This window comes from Phalaenopsis equestris, unplaced genomic scaffold (genome assembly GCF_001263595.1).
Source record: "Phalaenopsis equestris unplaced genomic scaffold, ASM126359v1 Scaffold228635, whole genome shotgun sequence".
NCBI classification, from domain to species: domain Eukaryota; kingdom Viridiplantae; phylum Streptophyta; class Magnoliopsida; order Asparagales; family Orchidaceae; genus Phalaenopsis; species Phalaenopsis equestris.
In genome coordinates this window covers 40704-47465 of record NW_018246610.1, presented here as the reverse complement: position 1 = coordinate 47465, position 6762 = coordinate 40704, and the positions used below count along the sequence as shown (strand labels likewise).

Here is a 6762-nt window from a genome sequence, read left to right as displayed (position 1 = left end):
GCTTTGATTTTATATATAAATTCCGAGTTTTGTTGTGTTTTCCCCATGAGTTCTGAGTAGTTTTATTTGTCTTTCTCATTGTCTCAAGATTTGTGAAATTGTGATTTGAATTGGTGAAGTCATGAAACTGTTTAAGAAATTGTGATGATCTTTTCACTTTGATCTTAATTTACTTTCAATCTGGCCAATTGATTTGTTAAAATATGTTGAGTTTTACAACTAAAGTGAAGATTACATTCAAGATTCAGGGAGGTCAAAGCCATTGGAAATTGGGTGCAAATAAATAGGGAAATAAAATTATCGGACGTAGAATTGTAGATTTTAGAGTGACAGACTAAAATCCTCAATTCGGTTCTATCGTTTGGGTGTGAAGTGTAGATTTTAGCCCTCAGGCGAGGGGAATGTGGGAGCTCTTAAGTGAAAGTCAGTATCCTCCCAGCCTAGCCGCAGATTCAGTAAACAAGCGCAGGATTAGTCAATATTCTTTATGTCTGGATCAAAGGGTAAAGAATATGTATGCAAAATACAGTTATTATATTTAAATATAGGATACTATGCAAGTATACGTATCGTTATCATGTAATATAGAACATTTTGATTAAGCCTCGAATATGGAACCCATAGAGACAAAAGACAATATGCAACCAAAATAAGAAGAAATTAGATAACAACTTCTACTTAGAGAAATATTCTTACTCAAACTATAGATGCTATAATATAAATGAAAATTTGATTCTTTTTGTATTTTTTGTTGAATGAAAGTAAAGTAAACAACTAACTAAACTTAACTAGACATTTATAAAATGAAGGCAATATAAAAAAATATCATTTTCTAATCATGAATCAGTAACAAGTACAAAAATTCTATTGTGAAAGTATTCCAATTATGTTGTGTCAAATATGAACAATAATATTCTTTACCCGTATTAGAGATTCTATAAAGAACATTGGCTAATTTAAAACTTGAATAGACTTGAAGATAGATTAGTTAAGGAAGATACAAGCTCTCACCCCAGAGCTCACTCTTCTCCCTCCACCTGAGGGCTAACATCTTGTATCAAAACATAAAACTATAAACAAAATTGGGGGCTTTAGCCTGTCACTCCAAAGTCCTCTAATTCTACACCCTTGAAAAGTTTATTTCCCTATTTATTTCCACTCAACTCCATCAACAACATTCTCATTCATGAAATCAATATGTTATTCTAATCATTTGTTGACTGATACAATACAATTTTAGATCTTACATGCTTTCGCAACAGGTATTAACATCTTAATTGGCCAAATCAAGAATGTACAAGGTTTTGAATCATCACAACTTCTTCCAACATTGAAGTCTAATATTTCACACTTCTTTAAAATACTTAATCACTTATCGTTTTAAGAGAAAGATAAATAAATCTACTCAGAATCCAGGAGAAAACACAACCACACATGAGTTTAAAAGTAGAAATCATGCACACAAACAAGAAATCTAGATTAAAACCAAGTGTATTCACAAAGATAAACACTTATCTCAAATCCTTTCCACCAAATGTCTTGAATTTCATTTGAATTCTCTTCCTTCACTCACAATATGAACTAACACTCAAAATAAAAAGAAAGTGATCGGCAACAACGGCGATGGCAGTTACTTGGATGGATGATAGCTATAAAATATGATGGGTAGTTGGCCTCTTCTCTTGATGATCCAAGTATTCTTTAATAAAAATCTAAAAGGTGCCTTGGTGTCCCTTCAAAATGTGTCTCCATTCAATGAATCTTCTAGAAGTTGCCTCCTCAAAAGCTAATTGAATGAATTTTCGTATCCATGGGATATTTCCTATATTTTTACCAAGGGTTGCTTCAAACACCTCTTCAAAAATTCGTCTAAATTCAATGAATCATCAAATAACTACTTATGGCATGTAAGCGCAGGGTACCTAGCGCTTAGGCCTCCGAACTAGGCGCTTAGGCGCTCTAGTTCATTTTTGCTCATTTCTTCATTTTTGATCTAAATTTAACCATTTTTCACTCCCTTTATCATTTTTTATCCGTTTGATTTTACCTGAAAGAAAAACACACAAATATCTTTCATTAAAGCTCAATATCTCAAAAAATAGGTATATAAATATATATAAAAATACTATATATTTTAGGTGTATCATCTGTTAGGTGTATCATCTGTGTAATAGAAAAAGTTTCCCTTAACTTAAAGGTGTATGATAGTATTCATTTTATTTCTTTTATCCAGTAGCTTTATGAGGGTATGTCCTCATCGCTAATTACATTTTGGGAGTTGTGGCTATTGAAAACTCTCTCGATTAAAATATTGACTTATATCAATCATATTCATAAGATAAGTGTCTTGAAGGTTAATGTGTTAGAAGTTTAAATCAATGGATGGGTTTTAAAGGGTTTGATTGTAATTAAAAGGATGAAACTTATAGCTCAATAATATTGTGTTGTAGAAAGGCCTAGGAAGAGGATTAGTCAACTATGGGAAGAAGGCATGCCCTAGAAAATGAAAATGTGAACTTGTTGAACAAGGGATGATTTTTGGATTTAATGAATTAGATTTGGTTCAAAACAGTTTAATTTGGATTGATTTGCAATTATAAGAGTTCAGTTTTGACTGACTCACTTGAGCCAAATATCTAAGATGGTTGGATTTGATTTGAGTCAAAGAAGGTTAATTTTGAATAAAGTATACTAGTTTACATGTTTTTTGAAGATTGTTAAAATATGTTTAAGGCTTTCTAAAGTTTATTCATGAAGTTTTGTTAATGTTTTTTTAAAGTCATAAAGTCTAGTTGAAGGTTGTTAAGGTTGTTTGTTAAATTTTATTTGTGGTTTTTTTTGTTTTAAATTTTATTTGATGTCATTTGAAGCTTATTTGAAATTATATTAAGTTTGATTAAATTTTGAGGTCTTGCTGAATTTTATTTTAATAATTTAACTTTTTAAATTGAAATATTTTGTTTTAAAGTTTTATGCCTTGATAAATTAAAATTTTATGCTTTAAAATTTTTAAAGTTTTAAAAATGTTTTAAGCTTTTGAAGTTTTAAATATTTTATAGTTTTGAGTATTAAAGGTTCTCTTACGTTATTAGTGATAGGTTTTGTGTTTTGAGGGTTTTAAAAGTTTTAAGTTTTTTTTAAAAATTTAAAGAATTTTAAGTTCTGTTGAAAGTTTGAAATTTTAAAATTTGAAAAAGATTTTGAAGTATGAAATGGTTTGAGTTTAAAATTTTATGGTTTTGAAAAAGGTTTTACAACTTTAAAAATTTTGAAAAGGTGTGGTTTTAATGTTTTGACACTAGAAAATTAATAGTTTCTTAATGGGCTGTTTTGAAAATTTTAAAGGGCTAGTTTTGAATTGAAAGGGTTTGTTTTAGATCAGAAAAGTTTGATGAATTGAAAAGGGGTTAACTTGAGTTAAAAAGGTTGATTTAAGTCAATTGAATTGAATTAAAAAGTGGTCGATTATAAATGCTAACTAAAGACCTAAAAAGTGGTCAAATTTCTCATAGCTTTCCATTATCTTGGGTGCATTAATATCCTTAAACTATATAACAACTAGAAAGTAAGAGGTGTCAACTGTTACCATAGTAATTAAAATTACATACTCTCTTAATACTGAGTTGTTTGATGGGCCTTTGTCACTAAGCATGATTTACTTCATACTAGGGCACCTACATAGTCAAAGAGGGTAAAGTTTGTTTGTTTATAAGACCTATTCCTTAGCACTTTCTAGATTGTACTATTCGAGTGTATGATCTTGTATTTTAATTTTAAGTTGGCTAGGGTTCATAGGTGATCTATCTAATGGTGAGTAATGTGATTTCTGTTGGTGGATTTTATTGTTATTTTTGGTGTTTAGTTAACTCATTATTTGTTTTAGCTCCTAATTTATTTATCATTATAAAAGTGAGGGACTTCTTGGTTCAAGTTTTATTGGTTAGGTTTCTATTCTAGTTAGATGTTTTTCATTAAGTTTTCCTCCTAGGTCTAACTTCCAGTGTTTGGTATATTATTCTATTTTGAAGTTTATATGCTTAAAAAAGGGTTTATTCAATCCTTTCATTTTAACACTTTTCAAAATTAGGTTTTATTCAAGTACTTTTTTAAGAGGATGACCTGACCTGCAATTACGTATTAATTTAACTTTCAAAATATGGCAAAAAATTTGACCCAATTTACATTTAGTGGCTAGTGCAAAATCCACATGTTATAAAATTTAGAATTTTTTATTAATAGTTTACACACTAGGGGTACTATACAAGTATACATATTGTTTCAAGTACTAAATAGTTTTGTTTGAAGACCCAAGTATCAATCCCACAGAGAAGTGATGTAAGAAATCTCTTAGGCTAATTATAGTCTACTACTATCATGTCTTAGTTTGGAATGTCAATTAAAGTGGGTTTTCTACTATTCCTAAATGAAAATCTTAAATCTAAAGATAACTTATCCAGATAAATTGGTTTGATGAATTTTGAGATGATAAAGGAAACTTTCTTGTGCAATGAACTAGATTATGTGTAGGAATGAAATGATTAAAATATAATGTTACTAGTGACAAATAGGAGCACACCTATTATTTACCCCTTTTGAGCATAAAGAACATTGGCTAATTAAAGTTAGTTCTAGCTTGTGTTGTTATGCTGAGAAGATTCTAGTCTCTCACTTCTAGATTACTTACTGTGCCCTCTCTATAAGACTAACCAGGGACCCTTAGTTCCAACATTAGATCAAATTGGTAAAAGATCTAGCCTGTCACCCAAGAAACACCAATTTTATGCCCATCAAAACTTATCTCTCTATCTATTTGCACTCCTCCTTGGATTAGGCACCCCCTTTCTCTAAAGTGAAGTGTGATGCTCACTAGTTGTTTGCAATCATATCCCTCTTGGGTCATTATGTTTCGCAATAACTTTTAACCTTACAAGTGATCAATTTGTAAAGTAAATTAAGAGCCGGTGAAAAAACAGTCACATTAATGAAACAAGAGAAGATCTTAGAAAATTTAAATTCATAAACATTGCTTCCATTTCACAGAAAAAGAAAAGTAAAATAAACATAATAACATAACGAGTAGAAGATTTGATAGATTTATGAATTAATTATGTGCCAACAAGGAACATATATCTACCTACTCTTATTCAAGTGCATAGGTAAGCCTAATATTCTATTAGTTTTATGCAACTTTTTGTCACCTAGAAGCTCTTAATAGAAATTGATCATTAAATTATATTTCCTTGAAAGTTGTATTGCTGCCTAAACTACTTTGTCACAGCTAACCGATTAATGTGAGTGCACTCATGTTGCGAGATCACTTCTCTTCCGAGTCTTAGTTTCACTTACAAAATATTTTAACATAACTTATTGCCACTTAAGTTATGTCAATGAAGTGTTTTGGACACTTTTGAGTAGAGTGATTCTTGCTCCAAAATACAGATAATAGTTAGTCAAATCTTGTTATTTAGGTCACCAAAAACTTTCTTGTTCCAAAGTCAAAGAGCTTTTGTTATATTCTTATGGAGTTTCCATAAAATGAATTCTTTTTAATACATTCCATAAAATCCTGATGATTAGTCCACCTGTTTAAAGATCAAAAAGGGGAGTAATTAGGTTAAGATTGAAGGAAATGCTTAATAACGAAGGCTTGTGGTCAGAGCCTAAGCCGGATAAGTTGCAACAATTGAAGTTAGAAAATTGTTGAGTAAATGTTGACTTGTTAAAATATGGTCAAGCCTTTCAAATACTCTTCCACATTTCCAAGTAAATATAAGAGCTGCAGAACCAATGTTAAACAACTTTGCATCATTGATAGTGTCCTTGAATCTAGTTATTAGGTAAGGATCCACCATCCTGCGTCCTTGCATTTCCTCATTGCATGTTATCATATTAAACTCTCCCCCACCAGCCAATTTTCATTCATTGTAGATCCTAAAATTTTGTTCCAAAGATCCATCCTTAATGTATGATTGCAGCTAGCTTACACTATTGTGGTCCAATCTTTAAACACCTCCATGTTAAATTGAACATGGAGAAATTATGGATCATCAAGCACAAATTGAATTTTTATCTCTTTCATCCAAAATAATCATATCTTATTATTGATATTTAATATAAAATTGAAATGTATGAACTTCCTCACAATCTATTTTTTATTTTTAGATTCCAATGGTTCCAAAATAGCAAAAAATCAAAATTTATGAATCTACAAAATGCTTCAATCTATCAAGGGAGGAATGATCTACCATTCCCTTGATATTCCAGGACAGTAGATTAATCAAAATGAGAGTGCATAGCCCTCTTATTAGTCCTAGGAAGTGTATTAGCCCGCTCTCCATTAGATTATGAATGATGCTCTTTATGTATTACATTGTTAAGTTCAAGATTTTTTGACTCTTGGTTCTCCCTTCTTTTCCTTCTTGATTTTTGAACCATCAATTCCTCTCTATAATAGCTTTAGCAGTATCCATAGCCTCCTTCATAGGTGTGGACTCCATTATAACCTCTATATCAACTTGAGTGTTTTCCTCAGTAACCATGTCCCCAACTTTTCCCCTTTGTTCGTCCACCTCAATGGCACTAGCTAAGTTCTTGTCTATCTCCAACACATTACCCTTTTCCACAATCCTCTCCTCTCTAGATCCTCATTCTATTCTTTGATTTATTCCACATAATCAACACTTGTCGGCCCTATCTCCATTTCAATGTCTCCATGTCAGATTGCTATGTCATCCTTTTTATTTGCCATTGTACGGTTTTGAA

At 30.9% G+C, this 6762-nt stretch overlaps 1 protein-coding gene across 1 annotated transcript in view; it reads right to left on the bottom strand.

Moving 5' to 3' along the window:
- LOC110037988 overlaps positions 1-6762 on the bottom strand; it is a 12764-nt gene that overhangs the window by 4236 nt on the left and 1766 nt on the right. The window lies entirely within an intron of this gene.